The sequence below is a fragment of the Nyctereutes procyonoides genome, unplaced genomic scaffold (genome assembly GCF_905146905.1).
Source record: "Nyctereutes procyonoides isolate TBG_1078 unplaced genomic scaffold, NYPRO_anot_genome, whole genome shotgun sequence".
Taxonomy (NCBI): Eukaryota; Metazoa; Chordata; class Mammalia; order Carnivora; family Canidae; genus Nyctereutes; species Nyctereutes procyonoides.
In genome coordinates, this window is record NW_026575109.1 from 2,732 (window position 1) to 24,995 (window position 22,264).

Genomic DNA, 22,264 nt, shown 5'->3' on the forward strand with positions numbered 1-22,264 from the left:
CATAATCACATCTTAATAATAATGAGTCCTATTATCCATGAACATAGTATATTTATCTACTTAATCCAGTTTTTAAAAATTTTACTCAGTAATATCTTGTGGTTTTTAGAATATTTATCTTAAGCATATTTTGTTAAATATATCTCTGTATCTACTTCAGCTCTGTCACTGAGCGGTACTAAAAGCCATGACATGTCAGTAGCAATGAGTACACTTAGTACCCAGATTTTGGATTCTAAATGCCATTCTCCACCTTAAAAGGAATTAGAAGTGTTTGGAGAAAAGAAATCCAGGTCTCGGACAGAAAAAGTATAAGACATGTCTGGAAAATCTTGTTTTGCTAGAAAATTAGAAAGGCTTAAAATGATGGCAACATATCAGAAGGACAGAGGATATATCTGCAGAGAGATTACAATGGACAAATCTGGAGCAATTTGAATATCAAAATATGTTATTACTATAATATAATAATAGAATGTACAATATATAATTCTAATGTCTAATAGAATGTACAATATAATAAATTGTAACAACTGACTAAAATAAAAAAAACTGTAATTTCACTCTGGTATAAATAAATCATTAGATAAGTAAGTAAATAGGAAAGAAGAGAATGTTCCTTATAGTAGAATGCTAACTAATAAATACAAAAGGAATTATATAGTAAGGGAATCAATGGTTGCTGAAACTAGTCAGTGAAAGTTTGATGTTGAACGGGGTATTTACAAAGCCTTAAAGTATCTCCTTACAAGGTTTTTTATTAGTTTTCCTGGGAAAATTGTATCTTTACAATGGAGACACTTTATGGATACCTTTCTAACCAAGTGATCAATTTAATATCACTTATATTGGGACAAACCAAATATATACACCTTTTAATAGGATGGATATTCTTAGAAGGACACAACATCACTTCTGTATTATTCCTGAATCTAAATCTAATCTTGAGGGGATCCCTGGGTGGCTCAGTGGTTTAGCGCCTGCCTTTGGCCCAGGGCGCGATCTTGGAGTCCCGGGATCGAGTCCCGCGTCCGGCTCCTGGTATAGACCCTGCTTCTCCCTCTGCCTGTGTCTCTGCCTCCCAACCTCTCTATGTCTATCATAAATAAATAAAAATAAATCTTTAAAAAAAATAAATAAATCTAATCCTGAGGATCAGATTGAGAGATTTCCATACAAACACACCCAGACTGAGGCACTTTGTAAAAATAATTGGCCTGTATGCTTCCAAGATTTCAAAGTCAAGAAAGAGAAAGACTGAGGACCTAGTTATTTATTACTTTGTAACAATATTACCACAATTTTAGTGGCTTCAAACAATGCACATTTGTTAACTCCCAGTTTTTGTGAATAAGGAGTCTAGGCGCTAAACTGTGTCTTCTGCTCAGGGGAGGTCTCAGGGCAATTGAATGTCAGCCAGGGCTGCAGTCTCATCTGAGAGTCAATGGTAGAAGGATCTGCTCCCCAGCACACTCAGGCTGTTGGCAGAATTCAGTTCCTTGTGGTTGTAGACTGAGGGATTCTTTTTCTTGCTGAGTTCTGGCTGGAGACCCTAACAGGCTGTGGGCTGGGAGCCCCCCTCTGCCTCAAGAAGCCCCCTTCATTTCCTTGCCTTCATTATCCCAACATGACTGCCTGCTTCCTCAGAACTAGCAAGGGGGAGAGACTCTAGCGAGATGGCACTAAAATCTTATGTACGCAACCATGCAATCACGTATACATGGTTATACACATCCCATCACCTTTGCCTTATTTATTGTTGGAAGCAAGTCACAGTTCCGCCCTCACATGAAGGGAGGGGAATCGCAACAGGGTGTGAACACCAGGGGGAGGATCCATGGAGGCCCCCTCAGGAATCCTTCTAGAATAACACTAATAAAGCATAGTGACTGTGATATAGCATGTGTTCAGTAGACATTTGTGGGGAAAATTTGAAAAAAAATTTCTTAGATTGCTTTGGCAGAACTTTTGTATATTGTATGTAAATGTGCAACTGATCTTTGAGTCGTTTCAAAGTTGATTCAAAGTTGATCTTTGGGGGAGGAGGGGCAAGATGGCGGAAGAGCAGGGTCCCCAAATCGCCTGTCCCCACCAAATTACCTAGATAACCTTCAAACCATCCTGAAAATCTACGAATTCGGCCTGAGATGTAAAGAGAGACCAGCTGGAACGCTACAGTGAGAGGAGTTCGCGCTTCTATCAAGGTAGGAAGACGGGAAAAGAAATAAAGAAACAAAAGGCCTCCGAGGGGGAGGGGCCCCGCGAGGAGCCGGGCTGAGGCCGGGGCGAGTGTCCCCAGGACAGGAGAGCCCCGTCCCGGAGGAGCAGGAGCTGCACCAACCTTCCCGGGCGGCGGAAAGGGGCTCGCAGGGAGTTGGAGCAGGACCCAGGAGGGCGGGGATGCCCTCGGGCTCCCGGGGACACTAACAGACACCTGCGAGCGCAGGAGAGTGCTCCGAGCTCCCTAAGGGCTGCAGCGCGCACGGCGGGACCGACCGGAGCAGCTCGGAGGGGCTCGGGAGGCGGCTCCGCGGAGGGAGCTGCAGGGCGGGAGCGCGAATCCCACAGCGCAGGCCCCGGAGCACAGGGCGCCGGGACACAGCCCAGGATCCGGCCTCCCCCGGGACAGGCAGAGGCCGGGAGGGCCCAGGACAGCAAGGACGCTCCTGCCCCGAGCTGAGCAGATCAGCGGCCCCGCCCCGGAGCCTCCAGGCCCTGCGGACGGAGAACCGAGAGCCCGAGCCCCGTAGTTCCTGCGGAGGCTGAATCCAGGCTTCCAGAGTTGCCATAGCAACTGCGACTGTTCCTCCTGAGACCTCACGGGGTAAACAACCCCCGCTGAGCCCTGCAGCAGGCAGGGGCAGAGCAGCTCCCCCAAGTGCTAACACCTGAAAATCAGCACAGCAGGCCCCTCCCCCAGAAGACCAGCTAGAGGGACCAGTGATACTCCCCCATGTTCCAATACAACTTGTTTTTGGCCACTCTGCACTGAGCAAAATGACTAGAAGGAAAACCTCACTTCAAAAGAAAGAATCAGAAACAGCCCTCTTTCCCACAGAGTTACAAAATCTGGATTACACTTCAATGTCAGAAAGCCAATTCAGAAGCACCATTATACAGCTACTGGTGGCTCTAGAAAAAAGCATTAAGGCCTCACGAGACTTCATGACTGCAGAATTTAGATCCAATCAGGCAGAAATTAAAAATCAATTGAATGAGATGCAATCCAAACTAGAAGTCCTAACGACGAGGGTTAACGAGGTGGAAGAACGAGTGAGTGACATAGAAGACAAGTTAATGGCAAAGAGGGAAACTGAGGAAAAAAGAGATAAACAATTAAAGAACCATGAAGACAGATTAAGGCAAATAAATGACACTCTAAGGAAGAAAAACCTACGTTTAATTGGGGTTCCCGAGGGCGCCGAAAGGGACAGAGGGCCAGAATATGTATTTGAACAAATCCTAGCTGAAAACTTTCCCAATCTGGGAAGGGAAACAGGCATTCAGATCCAGGAAATAGAGAGATCCCCCCTAAAATCAATAAAAACCGTTCAACACCTATCTTTGGTTGTTTCTTTTTGTGGTCTTTGGAAGTCTTATCACACTTAAAATCACCTTTTACTCTTAGCAGCACTGGGCACATGTGAAATTGTTTTCTGGGGGCAGTGTTGGAGTATATGCTTTCTGTTGCACAGCAAGGATCAGCCTAATATCTTAAATGCATGACTTTAAATTAGATCCTAATTCTCCATTTCAAAGACTGAGCCAACTTATGAATAATAAAGCCATGTAATAGTGCAATTATTCCAACCAGTACATAGCATTTTCTTTCCCAAATCAAATGTAAGGTTTTCTACACAAATCTCTTGTAGTGGCCCAGAATTCAGTTTGACAAAGGCTGATCCTTGTGAAAAGATATTACATAGAAGCTGATTTTTTGTTTTGTTTTTGTTTTTTGTTTTTTTTTTGTTTATTTGTTTGTTTGTTGCATCAGGGAAGGTAACACTTGGAGGAAATGGACTTAACATAAAAACAAGGATTTTGGAAAGATACTAGACACACTTTCTTGACAGAGGGATGCAATACAGATGGATTTATGATGAAAAAACAACTGTGGAGTTTTCCCTAGAGACTTTTACAAATGGGATGGACAACCATCTGTTGACCATGCTTTGAAGTTCTGTATCAGAGACAGATTGACCTCAGGGGCTCTTCAGGTTCTTCGCTGCCCTCCCACTTGCTTATGGAGAGGATGTTAAATAGAGCAATTATGTGGTTTTCATTGACAAATAATATTAACCGCTAACAGAAACATAATATATATCCTAAACACTCATACCCAGAACAAATCTATGCTGTTCTCATCCACTTTCTTATTTTCTCTGGAGAAAATATCCTGCACTAGTCGGATGACTAAAAATAAAATAATTAGCTTAGAAAGAAATAGCAAGGACTGAAACACTTTTAAGTTGACTACATCCAGGTGTGACACACTTAACTACAAACCAGTTTTAAAAAGTAGGTCGTTTAAAATAGACTTTTTTAAAAGTCGAAGGAACAAAAATGGGTGTTTTTGAAAGAAAATCCAGAGAATCGGAAATTTATTGATCTTGAAATTGTAGTCTAGAGAATCACTCGTCTTTTTTAAAAAATATAAGTTATAGGTTAAAAAATTTTCAGTTGATGTGCACAATCTCATTTTAAAAATCTCATGTCTTTGTAGACACCACTGTGGAGCCTGCCTCCTCCCAAGTATGTAAGGAGAAGTGTGATTTAATTATCAAGCCAGAGAAAAAGAAGGAACCTCATGAATGGTGGCAATTTTCATCTTTTAGGAGTGCTTTTTAGGTAAACTTCTTTGAACTAAGTCTTTTTCTTTTTAAATCAATGCTTTATAATTTACAAAAAATCAATTTAATAAAACTCAAGCAAGACTCTAAAATTAAGTATAATATAAATTGTGCAAAAATTTTCACTCACATTTGATCCATGCCTTGGAAATGCTACATTTTTTTTTAGCAAACAGAGGCTATGTAGAAATCTAGATTGAACTAGAAGTTCATTCTTTACAGATACAGTCACAGTGATTCAATTTTCCCATTCTTTTCTTACAGGGAAATTAACAATACCTTGAAAGGGGGGACGCCTGGGTGGTTCGGTGGTTGAGGTCTGCTTTCTGCTCAGGACATAATCCCGGGGTCAAGTCCCACATTGGGCTCCTTGCAGGGAGCCGGCTTCTCTCTCTGCCTGTGTCTCTGCCTCCCTCTCTGTGTCTCTTATGAATAAATAAGTAAAATCTAAACTAAACAAAAACAAAAAAACCCAAAACAGTATATTGAAAGGGAGTGACATCAAATCTAGAAGGCCCAGGATAAAATTCTCCATCTATGCTCACAGAAAATGTTGTCTTTGAATAATAGCAGTCCCAAGATGCACAATCAATAAATCAATATAAAGAAGGAACTACCTCTATAGAACAGGCCCCAATTCCTTCTCGTTCATTTGTTTTCATTCCTCTCTGCCAATGAAATCACTGAGTGCCTCAATGAGAAGCATTGCACAAACTATTCCAGTATGAGAGAGTCAGGCCTGCATAATCTCTTTTATATGAGGGCTCTGAAACTGAAAAATATTTCAATAATGTTTTAAAACTCTAGAATTCATCAATGCCAGTAATTTTCTCTTTGCAGTAGTTACCCTAGAAGGCTATATATTTTTATAAACTGTGTTGCCATTGCTGAAAACATTTTGGTAAATTTCTCTTTGGAATGCTTTCAGAATCTGCATTAGTCTTTTTGTGTCTCTTCACTAGTGACAATAATTTTGATTGGTTTATTTTTTGATGAGAGGGAATTTGTTGTTTTTTTTTTTGTTTTGTTTTGTTTTGTTTTGTTTTTTGTAGATTTTAAACAGCCAAAAGTCACTCTTCCTATGGTCTGGTGGGAAATAACTTTTTTTTTTTTTTTTGTAAAATCAGAAGTGATTATAAAGTAATGGGGCTGATTTTTGTTGTCTAGATTGGAAGTTTATGTTATCTTTTACATTTGCTAGCTGTGTGACCATAGGCAATTTACTTAACTACTTCCATGCCTCAGTTTCCCTACCTTCAACAGGAATAAAAGCAGCCCACCTAGAGTTGTTGTGACTATTAAGTGATATAACAAATATATGGTAGTAATTAGAGTGCTCAGTACATAGAGCTCAATAATTCTTTTTTTTTAAGATTTATTTATTTATTTATTTATTTTAGAGAGAGAGAGAGAGAGCCAAGAGGAGGGCAGAGGGAGATGGAGAAAGAGAATCTCAAGTAGACCTCCCCCCCCCACCATTGAGTGGGAAGCCTTACGCAGGGCTTGATCCCATTACCCTGAGATCATGCCCTGAACTGAAATCAAGAGTCAGATTGCTTAACTGACTGAGCCACCTAGGCACCCTGGTCTCTTAATTGTTAAACCAGGCACTTTGAGTTCTTACCAATAATTCTTACTGAGAGAATAATTATATGAAGGAACTTCTAGCTTCACCTTCCCATCAAACTTCTTTCTCTAAAGCTAGTACATTACCCAAAACTCACTGCAAATCTATCCTCTGAAATCAGCTCTCCCTCTTTGGTGTTACTAATTCATTTTGTTATTCTCTCTTTTCAGCCAGTCATGGAGTCTTGAAGATTGACCTGACATCATGACTCTTAAATCCATCTCCTTTCCTCCACCCTTGTCTTTAGTCTATGAACCCATGAATTCTTCATGTGGCAGGCAGAGTGATCTCTCTAAAGGGTAAGCCTGATGGAGTCACTTCCCACCTAAAACACTTTAGCGGTTCCCCATTGTTCTCTGGATATTGAATAATCTTGGTAGGACCTATAAGGCCGTTTGCTGTCTGAACCTGGTGCCTTGCAAGGGCATCAGTGCCACAGTTCTTTAATGTTGAGTGCTCTTGCTTTTCCAGGACTCTGCATGTGGTTGAAATTTGCTATCTTACTCTGTTTCTGGATACCTCCTACTATCTCTTCTGGATTTAATTTAGAGATCAGGTACTCCAGAAAGCTCCCACCTACCACCCACAGCTTGTTTAGGTATCCCTTTTATGTAATTTTTTAGCATCTGCACACTCATTGCCCTTAATTGTAATAATCCTCTTTCTTTGAAATTTATTTCCACATCAGAACATGACTGTCTGGAGAACACATGCTGTGTCTTATTCCTGGTCGTGTCAGTTGTGCCTCCTCTAGGACCTTATGTTCATAGATACATTCCTTTGACCCTAGTAGGGCTCAGTACTTATTTATTGAATAGATGAATGGATAGTAATTTTTTAAAAAGCTTTTATTTATTTGACCGAGAGAGTGAGAGAGCACAAGCAGGGGAAGCGGCAGGGGGAGAGGGAGAAGCAGGCTCCCCGCTGAGCAGGAAGCTCAACGTGGGGCTTGATCCCAGGACTCTGAGATCATGACTCAAGCCAAAGGCAGGTGCTCAACCAACTGAGCCACCCAGGTGCCCTGAATGGATAGTAATTCTGATGTCTTATCATAGTTCTTGTGACTTACAAATTTTATTGTTATTAAGGTTTTGGGTGTTGTTTTTCTAATTCCCAAATTCAGGCATTCACACCTATCCTCTCTGCTTAGAAAAATCTCTATCTTCTTCCAAATAGTTACATAACTCATCCTTTCCCTTAATGTGTCTCCACTTACATAGCATCCCAGAGAGATCTTCTCAGACCACATGAGCAAATGGGACACACCCATCCCACTGGCAAACATGGCTTCATTTTTCTTCATGGCACTTATCAATTCTGGACATGATAGTCTATGTTTATTATTTACTTGTTTATTCTTGATCTCTGTAAGCTCCATAAGCTCCAGTTTGTTTGTGTTTTCCATCACCGGGTCCCAGCTCCCACAATACTATCTGGCACATAGTGGGTACTAAATGCTAAGTAAAGTATTGAATGCCAGATTATAAGGTCATTGAGAACAGTAAGTTGTGTGTGCTCCACATAATCTAACCTGTCACAGTGTATAATTGATAAATAAGTAGAAAAAAGTCGTACTCACTTCAAAAAGCTTATCTCTATATTTGTATCATTTCAAAGGGGTTGATTTAATTTAATTTATTTTTTAAAGATTTTATTTATTTATTCATAAGAGACACACAGAGAGAGAGGAGAGAGAGAGGCAGAGACACAGGCAGAGGGAGAAGCAGGCTCCATGCAGGGAGCCCAATGTGGGACTCAAGGATCATGCCCTGAACCAAAGGCAGATGCTCAACCACTGAGCCATCCAGGTGTCCCATCAAAGGGGTTAGTTTTATACTTGAGTAACAGGGTGCCTCTTAAAGCCAACCATACTTACACTGAAGGAGAAGGAATTAAGAATTAAGTAAGCCTCTCCAACCTCTGGGAAAGTAGGCAGAAAGTTTCTTTGAATGAGATCTTTGTTGTGCTAAGAATCAGGTGAAGTTCTGCTCCCCATTTTTGTAAGTGTAGATTAGGAAAATGTTTCCTGGTTGAAGTGGAACAAAAGACTGCCATTCCCTGAGACCCTCTGTGAGCAAACAAAGGTCTTTTGGATGAAGTTAGGTTAATTTGCAGAAGGAGCTTGAAACTTCTGGAAGAGGAGCTAAAGTGTGTGTCTTTATTCCCTGTGATTTAACATAGGGGCTTGCTGGGGGATGGAGGCACAAGTCTGTCAGGTGAATAAGGGGGGCCCCATGAGCACAGAGACAGATGATAGCAATAGCCCCCACCCCACAGAAAAATCATCTGCAAAAAGGGCAGAGGTGGATTTGCCCCAAAGCTATAGAAGCTTTAACATCCTTCACTTATGGGGCCCCTCTGAGTCTCTTAGTGGGTTCCTAGCAATGTGTCCCCATGGTCATTTGTATCAACTAATGACTAAGACACCTGACACTTTCCACCCGAATATTTCTTCAGTGGACTTCTTCAGTAAAATCACTGAGGAGTGGCTGCAGGTATCTTGGGGTCCAACCAAGGGGAAGTTGAGTTAAGGAAACACTTAGTTTGGTTTAAGGGGGATATCTGTATTTGATTCACAGTCAATTCTATGTATTGTTAGGTTTTGGTTAGCTGCCTCATTATAGAAATGACTTATATCCACTCTTCAGAATTACCTGTCTCAGGACAAGAAGAGTCAGAAATCCTGTCATGATATGAATGTGCCCTATATCACCTGTCATCAGAAGTATGTGGCTAGTTCAGGTGAAACAAACTTTTTCCAATTTGGAAAATCCCTAAAACTTTGATGAGACTTAGTTTAAAATGAGACTACAAAATGTTTGAAAATCATTGAACAGACACTCAACAGTTAGCAAAAGATTCCAGGGGGTATATAAGGCAAATGCTACTTTACAAGTCTTTGCTGAAGGCCTTATTAACTATTTGATGTCCAAGATAAACTAAAAAGTAAAGAGGATGTAGGATATGATTTTTAAGGGCTCCCCTGAGACTCTACCATTTCCTACCCTATAACCTCCCAAAACTTTTTTTAAAAAGCAAACCTCAGGGATCCCTGGGTGGCGCAACGGTTTGGCGCCTGCCTTTGCCCCAGGGCGCGATCCTGGAGACCCGGGATCGAATCCCACGTTGGGCTCCCGGTACATGGAGCCTGCTTCTCCCTCTGCCTGTGTCTCTGCCTCTCTCTCTCTGTGTGTGTGACTATCATAAATAAAAAAAAAAAAAAAAAGCAAACCTCATGATGGATGAGGTCAGGCCCAAGTCTAATGTTACTAGATTCTTGGGATCTAAGTGCACTGCACCCTAAGCCTCTGCATCATAGCACATACAGGCTGATGTGTTGCCAGCTTCCCTAGTGTAAGAATCACTTGCAAGAATATTTCAATGAGTAAATTTCAACCAGAGGTAAGGCCATTTTCCCTTTAGGCTTTGAAAAATTGTGGTACCAGGAATGGAGAGTATATTCTGGGAATGAAATTCTAGTGTAGTGAAACGCTATGTGAACACTGATTAAAACTGCAATTGTAGAAGTTACCATAGTGGAAGGTACAAACATAGGTAATGGAAAGCTTACCCCATTCTCTGTGTCCTCATGGTCATTCCTATGTTCTCAAGAACATACCCCTGCATAACTCTGGCACACAACTTGAAAGCCCTAAAATAAGCAATGAGGATTAGGAGAGTGTTTGTCCCTCCAGGTCCTACTCTGTTCCTGGGAAGCTGACCTATAAAGACTATATTAACAAGCTCCTTTGCCCTCTGGTTAGTGGTTGCCTTGTTTAAGGGGGCAGCATCAATAGGAAATGATGGGGCAGGAGGAGATTGAGTTCAGAATTTTTATTAACCTGATACAATGGACTATACATGGTGGCAAAATTTTTGCTACTCCTCCAACTGAAAGGTAGAGTCTGATTCCCTTCTCCCCTTTCACAACTGAATGCTTAAACAACTGAATGCAGAGATGTGACATTTGGGGACTTTGAGGCTAGGTCATTACAAGAAGTCTTACAGCTCCCATATGCCCAGGTCTCTTAGAGTATTCAGTCTAGGAGCTCTGAGATATAGTGTTAGAAGTCTGATTACCCTGAGATTGCCCTGCTGGAGGGAGGGACCCCATGGAAAGAGAGCAATGCCAGCCACTGCCCAGCTGTTCCAGCTTTTCCAGAGAGACATGTGAGTGAAGACACCAACTTGGAGGACATTGCAACCCCAGCAGATACAGTGTGTGAAGAATCAAGAAACCCAGCCAATAATAGAACCGAGATCCCCACTGAGCTATTCCAGACATTTCCAGCTGTTCAAACCACCCCGGCCAAGGCCGAGGCTCCAGGCATTGTGAGGCAAAAAAAAAAAAAAAAATCTATCTTTGCTATGCCTTGCCAGGATTCCTGACCCACAAAATTGTGAGCATAATACATAATTATTGTTTTAGACTAGTAGGTTTTGGATACTTTGTTATACAGCAGGAAATAACCAGACACCTGGTAACCTCCCAGCTGTATCATCGCTGGTTGGCCGTGTTCCTCTGTCAGAGTCTCTTCAAGGCAGTCCTCCCCATATCGTTCACTACTCATGCCTTCTAGCCGAAGGGAAGCAATGACTCCCTGAGATCACTTGTTGCACCAGCCTTTGTTATTGGCTTTCTTAAATCTTGCCCACCTCTTAAAAATAGTCCCTTAATTACACTCTCCTGAACCCCCAGTTTAAGGGTGTCATCAGTTTCCCACTGGGCCCTCAGCTCAAATGCCAGACCTATTATACGTGTCTCAAGACATACTGAAGAGCAGGGGAAAGCTACAGTCTGTGGAAGGAGGTTCAGAGTTACGCTTCAGATAGCCACAGAAAAATTTGCCTAGCAAAACGGTATGTTTATAAACTTACAGCAAGTACTTTTCTCAAGTAATTAGTGTGTCACTCTTAATGAAATACTTTAGAAGAGACCAAGTTTTTTAGGCCATCCTTAAGGTTTTCTGGATTCGATAAATCTCACTCATCCTTTTGCTTTGTGAGGGAAAGGGTCATTCTCTAGCACATTCCATTATTTTATTTAACAAACATTTGTATATTACATTTTCTATATTCCAGGCACTCTTCATTTATTTTTAAAGATGTTATTAATTTGAAAGAGAGAAAGCACGAGTAGAGAGAGGGGCAGAGGGAGAAGAAGGCTCCCTGCTGAGCAGGAGCCCCAAGGAACCCTGAGACACTTAACCAACTGAGCGACCCACGTGCCCCTCCAGGCACTCTTCTAAGATCTTTACAAATAATAACTCAACTTCCTAATAACCCTATTAGCCCTGGGTTATTATCACCATTTTGTAGACAAAGAATCAAGGGTATGTTGAAGTTACATAACTGGCCCAAGGGCTCATAGGTAGTAAATGATAGAACTAAGCACTAGAAACCACAAAACTCAGCTATAGAGTGTGTGCTCTTTGCCACTGTGTTACACTATTAAATCCTGCCAGGAAAGACTTAGAAAACAGGAGAAATGAGTTGCCCAGGTAGTCCACTGTGTGACCAGTCTCAGTGGTTGCTGGGGCCTCCTCTTCTTAGAGGCATCAGAGATGTTGGAGAGCGAGAAAGAGAAACAGGTTAGAAGCTTAAGAGCACAAACCCTAGAGAGGACAAGTGTAGTAGTTATCTACTGCTGTGTAACAAATTACCTCAAAATGTGGTAGGTAAGAGCAACAATAGGTGTTTATATCTTATGGTTTCTGTGGGTCAGGGATTCGGAGAGGGTCCAGCAGCATCTCTTATCTGCCATATTCAGAGTTTCAGGTGGAAGACATGGAGACTGGAGTTGGAATCATCTGAAGACTCTTTCAGTCCCATGTGGGCCTGGCTGAGTCTGCAGCCTGGAATAGCATTCACCCTCTATTTGGTTCTGGGGGTGCTGAGAGTGAAAAATGAAAAGTGGTTTCATGTGTGGGAGTTACAATTTTGGAATTATAATGAAAGTGTGAGAAGTGTTTAAAGAAATAAACAATAAGGGATTATGTAGAACCGTAGGACTAGCAACAGCAGAAAGTCATTCTCTTCCAGGACTGAAGGAAGGGAAGAAGTTACCAGAACTCTGTAGGGAGCTATTTGTAGAGGGTCTGACAAGAGCTGTGGCTTTTAGGAAGTAATTCAGATAACCAAGAAGGAATTGGTAGAGTAGAAAGAGGGTGAATTGTCCTCATTGTCTCATTGTCCTCCTGTCCTTTGATCTTCTGCTTATCTAACCCAACTGGATGCCATATGGCCAGACCAGTGCGGATAGGTCAGCCTTCCACGACCACAGAGTAGAGTGATGATGAGAAGGGTAGAGAATGGGCCTGAACAGACAAACAGAAGATATCCAACACATCAAAATATTACTCCTGATAGGTGGTAGGGAGTGAAGAGTATGTTTTGGAGGGTTACCAGTTGTCCTTTATAGAACTCCACGTGAATGCTGCTGAAATGAGTAATGTCACCATTAACGGACTTTATATTATGGTATATCATATGAAATTACCATTTTGTAGATTAAAAAATTGGAAAAATTGGCAATTTCATATAGTTCAACCCAATGTTCTGGGTACTTTCCAGTAAAGTTGCAAATGAATAAATACATCAGATAACTGAAAATGTTGCTTCTCATTTTTTTATTGTTGACTATTTTCTGAGTTACAGCTGTCTAAAATACTTAAGTGGAATAGGTATTCTAATTAGACTTCGTTAAGTATTTTTTTTGTTATTATTGTTCAAGGATGAGCCAAGGCAAAAATATAAAGTCAGCAAAACTTTTGAGATAGATATGTTACTTACTATAGTTCATGGCAGTCTCAACCTGGGTGCTCAACTAAAGCTATTTAACCTGCCTAACAGTTTGTCCTTCAAAACGTGGACAGCCTTGAACCCAAGCAGAGAACTATAAATGGTATCCTGATATCTGAGTTTCAGGGAGGCCCAGCAGTAAATAGAAGAGACACAGGATAGATCTGGGGAATGGTAAGTTTTAAGATTCGTGTTTAAATCATGCCTTTGACCATACTGCTCTCCTAATCAAACATTATTTAGTAACTTAATGTATAAAGAAACTCTGGGGAGAAGAGGGTGGAGTTTAAAGGGATATACTGGGCTCTCCACTAATAAGTTTAGTTTTTACTGACTGGATTAATTAGATCAAAATAATACACATAAATTTTTATTCTCTAGGTTTGTGGAACAGATCACATTGGATATACATGCTGTGTTCTGTTGGAAAGCTAAAAAGCAAAAAGATTTCTAGTTTCCTCCTGATGTACTTTTGGGAATCTTCAACTAAACTACACCGATTTCTATATTCTTTTTTTCCCCAGTTTCTATATTCTTTATTCTTGCTCTTCATTAAAAGAAGTCAAATAAATTATCTTGCAATTCCCTAAAATTAAAGAAATTGCATTTATATGCCTCATCATCTTATAACATCAACTTCTTTAATTGGGAGATTCCATCAACAGGTGTTTTCCAGAAGTTGCCTAACCTTTATGGAGGGTCTACTTTATATCACACATATAAGAGCTGGGTTTTGCCTAACTCTTATAGGCATTATGATCTTACATACTCATCTCGTTTAAATCTTCCCACAATTCAGTGAGGTAGATTTTATTTCTATTTTATAAGTGAGGAAATATGTACATAGGGCTCAGGAATTTAACACCACACAAGATGATTTGAATAAAAAGAGCAGATTTTTAAAATCCAACAAATTAAAAAAAAAGGACATAAATTATTTTTAGGCACATTTAAGGAAAATCACCAGAATCAGATTTTTTTTACCATAAAAACATTTGACACTTGAGTAGATGATAGTAGTACACATAATTTCTAAAAGCCATTGTGAATTTAAATTATCACAGAACTATCAGTGTTGGGTTTCAAATTAAGACTACCTCAAACAACCTAAAATAATGTGTCCATTTGGTTTGAAGACCTAGAAGGAGGGGCAGCCCTGGTGGCTCAACGGTTTAGTGCTGCCTTCAGCCCAGGGCGTGATCCTGGAGCCCTGGGATCAGGTCCCACGTCGGGCTCCCTGTATGGAGCCTGCTTCTCCCTCTGCCTGTGTCTCTGCCTCTCTCTCTGTGTCTCTCATGAATAAATAAATAAGGTCTTTAAAAAAAAAGACCTAGAAGGAAAGAATAATTACCAACTTATGAATTATCATTTTAGTCACACTCAAATTTCAAAAGTATGCTAGTGACTTGAATAAATACACTCTTGAGTATAAAATAAGGTCCAAATTTACTTTAAAATTTTATTTATTTGTTTGTTTTTTACTTTAAAATTTTAAATGGTTTTATTTGTTAAGTGATTATTTATGGCCTATAATCAAATTATAAACTGTTTTTTTAAAAAACCATTTCCTTTTCATGTAAAGAAAGATTATCTTTTAAGTTTGCTTGTTTTCCTTCCCAGCTAGCATTTATGGCACGTTTATTTGGAGTAGAGGTATAAAAAAAATAAAACAAACCCAGCTCTTATGTAAGCTAGAAGATTGACTTTTGGAGTCTCAGAGAAATTTGTTCTTTGTATTTTGCATTTGCTTTGTATTTATGTAGTTCGCAAAAAATAATAATAATAATTCTATCGTTTTTTAAGAAATTGAATAAGTAGCAGGATACCTGTTTTGTTGCTCAGAATTAGTTTGTATGTAATCTCAGGATTTTCCTCAACTGATGATATAGCAATGGTCTTCCAACTGGAAAATGAACTGACAGTTGAGTATCCCAACTGCTTTAGTTACAGTAAAGAAATCCTAATCATTAACTCTAAAAATAAAATCTATTTGCAAAACAGGGATAGTTATAATGATTACCATCTCAAACTTTCATTGACTATTACATTTAGTAAATAATATTTCCTAATGCCTTTGGAAATCTTTCTTACCTTGCCTACTCAAGCCTTTTTCCAATATCCAATTAAAACCTGACTCTAAAAAAAATAATAAATAAATAAAACCTGACTCTATTCAGTAAATGTGTCCCTTATACTATTTTCTTTTCTGCGAAAGCTAATTGATTTAGAGCTTATAAAACTTTTTTGTTTTGTTGTTGTTGCTTTAGGTCCCAAACAAGCAATGTTCTAGAAGGGGACATAAATCATGAATGTAAGAATAATTAAACTATTCATAGGATCTAGAAAGCTCCTCACTGTTTCTTCAAGGTTTATTCATCCATTTGTGTATTCAGTGACAAAGGATTTTTGAATGCCTCCTATGTAAAATAAATTGTAATTCTTCAAAAGTGTTTTGTGCAAGTATACCATTACTGGGAGGACAGTTATTAGGCCATTCATTTTCTGTTTATTTTGCAAGGAAATGTACCCCTTTGAGCCTGTTTGATTTGGATATGTATTCCTAAAGTAAATATTGCTATTGATGGCTTCCTGTTTAATGTTGAGCTAGCCAAGTGATCCTAGAAATCTTCCGGTTGTGTTAGTTTCCTTTTACATAGATTCCAGTGTAATTGCTTTCATATTATTCCATACAGAAAAACCAACGACCTCCTGTATTCAAACTTTTATACCAGCTTATTCTTACACTTCCTAAGAGACAAATTACTTAACAAAAATGACACTATTATTTTTAAGTAATGATGTTATATCCTGTTCAAGCCAACATGTAACGTATGTCACATTAATTTTTAGACAGAAATTAAATTAACCATGCTGGCTTCCTGGTTCTTGGGAAGTTATTTATTACTCTTTTTTCTTATCTGCAAAATTAAATTAAATTAAATTCCGCCTAATCTATCAATGTTCCTGCATCTCAACCCACATCCTCTGCTCTTCCTGCAGGAGCACAGCCCCTCCACTTGTGTCCCAGATACTGTTCCTCCTTAACTTCTATAGGGCTCTGTGGGTCCTTTCTCTCTTCTGCATCATCCTTCTTCTGCAGCATAAAAGCCTGCTGTAATACCTTCCATCTTACTTTTATTTGAAAAAGCCCTCTCTTGACTCCCCATCCCACTATAGTTCTGCTCATTTCCCTGCTCTCTTTTGTGGAACTCTACCTCTGATTCTGTTGTCTTCATTCCCTCACTCTCTACTTATGTCTTTCACACAAACCCACATCTTTCACTCCTCCACAGCACTGTCTCTTGAACCCATTGCAGTTCTGCTTTATTTCATTTCTAGTCCAGAAAAGAGTGTGTGTTAGGGTCACAAAGGACCTCTGTGGTATATCCACTATAGAATTCTCAGTCCTCATCCAACTTGACTTTTCAGCAGCATTTGGCACAAGTGATGATCCCTTTTCCATTTTCTTCACTGTGTTTCCAAGACAACTGTCTGATCTCCTTTACTCCACCTTCTCTCTTAGTTGCTGAATTTGCCTCCTCTTCCCAACTAGGATCAGTCTTCAGTCCCATTTTACTCTTCTTCAGGTCTTCAGCAATCTCATTTCTGAGCTGAAAACTTCCAAAGTTATATGCCTATCAATGTGAAACAAGACCAACTTTATTTCTCATTGTGATATACAGCTAGAAAAAAGATTCTATGGGATCCTTTGGTCTTGATTTCACATTTATTCCTGCATTCTTCCTGCTTATCCTTGGGATCAAGCATTATGTTCTTTTGTCCATTTATCTGACAAATACTTATTGAGCAATATATGCCACACTGTATGCTGGCTTATCCATAATCTAGGCTTCTAATGGTTTCTGGTCCTTGTTTTCTCTCTTTTTTTTCTATCAGTTCTTCTTGTTCAATTTTAGCAATTCCCAATACTTCAGATATGTGGTAAGGAGCCCCCAGATTCATGTTCCCAGTACCTGTGAATATTTTCTCCCCAAAGCTGCAAACTCAAAATTCTACACCCTAGATTTCTATACCTGGAGCAAATGCTTCAAATTTAATGATACAATTTAAATGCAATTGTGGTAGAAAAGCAAACACAGGGCAGCCTGTGGCTCAGCGGTTTAGCGCCGCCTTCAGCCCAGGGCCTGATCCTGGAGACCGAGGATTGAGTCCCATGTCGGACTCCCTGCATGGAGCCTGCTTCCCCCTCTGCCTGTGTCTCTGCCTCTCTCTCTCTCTCTCTCTCTCTCTTTCTCTCTCTCTCTCTGTGTCTCATGAATAAATAAATAAAATCTTAAAAAAAAAAAGAAAGAAAAGAAAAGCAAACACAAACAAACGCTGGTGCCCTTCCTGCCTAAGTCAGACTTGAGTCATTCTCAATTCTTTCTCTTCTTTTAGCCCACAGTGCCCTTTCTAAATATCTCTGTGACTGGTCCCCTTGTCTCTATTCCTACTAATACTGCTTCATCACTTAACATGCCGTAAGCATTTTTTCTCTAAGGATCTCTGTGCTTCCATTCTTATATTCCTTCATTTCTTGCCCCATTTTGCTGCCTAAATTGAAATCTGAATATTTCGCTGCTCTAAGATAACACCTTTGCCAGTTCTCCATCTCCTACAGAGAAGCTCACAGTATTGTTCCTTCTTAGAACAAAACATTTGAACCTCATCAGCTCTTCTGTAAAGACTTGACATTTCTGGCCCAACAGAATGACTTGTACATCTAAGAAGTGGACATGCTTTTTCTGACCTTTTGTCTCTGTATACGTTTCCACAGCCTGTGTATCTGGTGAATGCGCATCTTCCATCAAGACTCAGATCAACTGGATGCCTGCCTTCAGATCCCATGATCCTGGGATCAAGCCCTGCATTGGGCTCCTTCGTAGGGGAGCCTGCTTCTCCCTCTGCCTATGTCTCTGCCTCTCTTTCTATGTCTTTCATGAATAAATAAATAAAATCTTTAAAAAAAAAAAGACTCAGATCAACTTGGGGCACCTGGGTCGCGCAGTTGGTTGAGCATCAGACTTAGTTTCTCCTCAGGTCATGATCTCAGCGTCCTGAGATGAAGCTCCACCTTGAGCCCCACCTTGAGCCCCACCCGGGGCTTGTGCTCAGTGTGGAGTCTGCTTGGGATTCTTTCCCTCTTCCTTTCTCTCTCCTTTTAGTCCTCCCTCTGCTCACCTGCTCTCTCTCTCTCAAAGAAAGAAAGAAAGAGAGAAAGAAAGAAAGAACTGACAGATCAACTTATACTGTCTTTGAAGCCCCTCAAGCCCTGACACTACTCGTAATTAGGCCTTCTCTCCTCTCTGTTATTATACCTTATATAGATATCTTTTTTTGTTATTTTTAAAAAGATTTTATTTATTCATGATAGAGAGAGGCAAAGGCAGAAGGAGAAGCAGGGATATGGGACTCGATCCTAGGATCCTGGGATCACGAGCCGAAGGTAGGCACTTAACTGACTGAGTCACCAGGTTCCCCTAGATTTCTTTGTTTTTTTCCATTTATTTCATATATTCTAATTATTTGTCTCTATGTCTGCCTACTTTAACATACAGGGAAATCTATGCAGGCAGAAACTATGTATTAATAACCCTAAAATTTCAGTTTTTAAATTTTTATTTCATCTTTTGTAAAGAACAGGGAACATCTGATATGCACTATCATATAACAAATATTTTCTAAAATAAACTGTGGAAGTTTAGATTATGAGACAAAACTTTTTTTCTAAAGCATAACTATTTTCCTAATATGAGTTACTCACTTATACATTTATTTTTTTAATAGTGAAATATAACCCATATACCATAAAATTCACCCTTTTAAAGTATATAATACAGTGCTTTTAAAATATATTTACAAAGTTATATAATCATCACCACTCTCCAATTCCAGAACGTTTCCAATTCTAGAACATTTTCATTATCCCCAAAAGAAATTCATTAGCAGGTATTCTCCATCTCCACCCTCTCTCCAGGCCAATTAATCTGCTTTCTACCTCTATTTTTTTATATTTGCCTAATCTGTATATTTAATATAAATGGAATTATGTAATATCTGGCCTTTTATGCCTGGCTTCTTTCATGCAGCATCATGTTTTTAAGGTTCATCCATGTTGTAGCATATTTTATTACTCTTTATGACTGAATAATGTTCCATTGTATAGATATATCATATTTTGTTTATCCATTCTTTAATTAGTGAATACTTGGGTTTTCTGCTGTGGGGCTATTATGAATGATGCTTCTATGAATGTTCATGCACAAATTTTTGTGTGGGTGGACATATATTTTCAATTCTCTTAAGTAAATGTTAGAGATGGAATTACTGGGTCATATAATTCTATGTTCTTTGAGGAACTGCCAAATTGTCTTCCAAAGTGACTGCAATATTTCACATTCCCATGAGCTATAAAGGTTCCAATTTCTTTACATCCTTGCCAACACTTCCATTGTTTGTTTTTTTGATTATAGTCTTCTTGGTGGGTATGAAGTGGCATCGCATTGTAGTTATATAGGGTCTGATATCATCCTCCCATAGAAGGGCTATAAAGATTTCCATTCTATTTAGAAACAATATGTAAATATTTCATTTTATATTACTCTGAAACAAATTGGAGGTAAGACTCTCAGAAGATGGAACTATTCTTCCTACTTATCTAAAATGTTTCATAGGACTCAGCAAATTTTAAATTATTTCTTATTATTCCTAAGATACTTCCAACATTCTCCTGTTTCCCATTCTTGTTTTCTGGCAATATAGGACCCTCAAATGCTGTTAATTAAGATTTGACTCCTGTTGATTTTGAGGGAAAAATACTTTCTAGTTCCTATCTAGTCTACATGTAAGCATTATATGACTGTTAAGGGCTAAGGAAAAAGATAATACATTTAATTTGTCTCCCTTGTGACTCTTGAGGCTTTTTGTCTTATTTTTTCTTAACTATTCTTTTCTGATAACTAGCAATTACTTTGTTTTTGTCTGCATTTAACCCACTCAACTTACTATTGTTTGAAACTTTTTATAACAGACTATAAATTCCTTTCTGCTGCACAACATGGGGGTATTCAGCATAGACAGTGGGTTTTAGAAGTCGAGTAATTTGTTTGAACATGTGGAGTGTGGAGTGACATTTGTTATAGTGGCTGTTCGTAACTTTACACACACATTCCTTTGGTTGAGTGTTACAAATGAGGTGACTGTGATTGTGGCCAGCCCTCCAGTCTCTAGTTGAACAGAGGATTATTCTAATTTATACAAAAAATGGTGACAGTGATTTGCCCAGATGGATTCCCAAGCTGATAAGATATAGTGAGATGCTGCAGGCCACTTTCTGCAGTGTTAGGACTTTTGAGAGACTTCTGTTGACATGTCCCAAATATATTCTCATGGGGTTATTGCTCTATTTTTCCAATGCTTCTAAAAATATTCATCCTATGATCTTGTATTTATGCACTTTAAGTATTTCTCAATTTTGTTTGGAGGCTTTAGCTTAGTCATTGACTAAATGCTTTTTTCATTCATTCACAAATTATTCACCCTGGATCCTTGGTGGAGGTGCCTGTGATTTTCATTACTTTTACCACTAAGCCATTATCTCCTCAAGGACTTGTCTGACTTTTCCTTAAACTACCGTGTATTTATTATATAGCTGTGTATAACCTAATCTACCCATTCCATACAACCAGATATCAGATATTTTAATTTCACTCTCATGTGAGTGCATAGCTGAACATTTAGCTTAAATAGTATTACTTCACCCTTACAAATAGGCAGAACTAAACATATAATCACCATATAATTCACCAATAATTACCAATGAAGCACAATTATTTTATTTTGAGCTAAAGTCAAAAGTAATAAGCATCCATATTTGTCTGTTAATATACAGTGATTTTTAAAAGGAAGGAAAGCAAATTATGTAGAAGAATCATTTGACCTGATAAATGTTTGAAAGTTACTTACCTTAAATATACCTCATCAGTGATGGTGGTCCTGTCTCATTTTTACCTACTAATGCATTTTAAATATAAAGTACTTTATTCTGCTTTCAATTTCTTTGTTACACTGACTTTTCCTAAATAGAATGTTAATATTTTTCATTGATTCTTAAGATTAATATTGGCAAGCAGCTAACTTCCTATGTTAAAGTATATCTTTCTCACTAGTAAAATTTCTTGTTTTTATTGTTTATGCCTCTAACAAAATTACATTTAATTTATGCCACTAGGAACTCTGAAGATAGGCCATAAAAAATTGTCCTTTCTCTTTGCCCCCAAGAATATAATGCTTATCAAACTAAAACTTTGAGGCAGATTAAAGAGCAGAATTGACATAGCCATGTGTGTTAGCAACTGGAATTAAAAGAAGTTGAGGGTAACCCCGGTGGCTCGGTGGTTTAGCGCTGCCTTCGGCCTGGGACGTGATCCTGGAGACCCAGGATGGAGTCCCACATCCGGCTCCCTGCGTGGAGCCTGCTTCTCCCTCTGCCTCTGTCTCTGCCTCTCTCTCTCTCTCTCTCTCTGTCTCTCATGAATAAATAAATAGAATGTTTAAAAAAAAAAGAAGTTGAAGCTCAAAACATATCCCATTTATCATGAAGTTTATATGATGAGGAAATTTGCCACTGCTCTAGTTAGATGTACACCTGCAAAGTCTGGGACTTATAAGAATGTCTGTAAATGGAAGGTATATGGGGAGTTCCCATAGTTACTGCAGCATTTGTTTCAATTCAAATGTGTGATTTATCACATACTCACAGTGCATAAACTTGAACAGAGTGTGTAGCATGGAGCTTGGATGACATGGTTTTATGGTTCCAGATGTTTTCAAATCATTCAAATTTGCTTTGAACTAAATGATCCATCCATTTTTTTAGAATTGTTTTTCTTTCATTGCCAGTTGCATCCATTTTCTCTAAGGAAGAAGAAGCATCTTGATCCTAAAATAATTAATTCTTGTTGAATTCTAAACTAGTAGGTCCTAT

The 22,264-nt window shown here is 39.0% G+C and overlaps 1 long non-coding RNA gene across 1 annotated transcript; it reads left to right on the forward strand.

Moving 5' to 3' along the window:
• Positions 1–4,700: 4,700 nt before the first annotated feature.
• On the forward strand, positions 4,701–18,218 carry LOC129514824 (uncharacterized). Its single transcript, XR_008665506.1, has 3 exons — positions 4,701–4,848; positions 6,648–6,776; positions 18,056–18,218. It is a non-coding gene; the product is annotated as an uncharacterized LOC129514824 (long non-coding RNA).
• Positions 18,219–22,264: the final 4,046 nt, after the last annotated feature.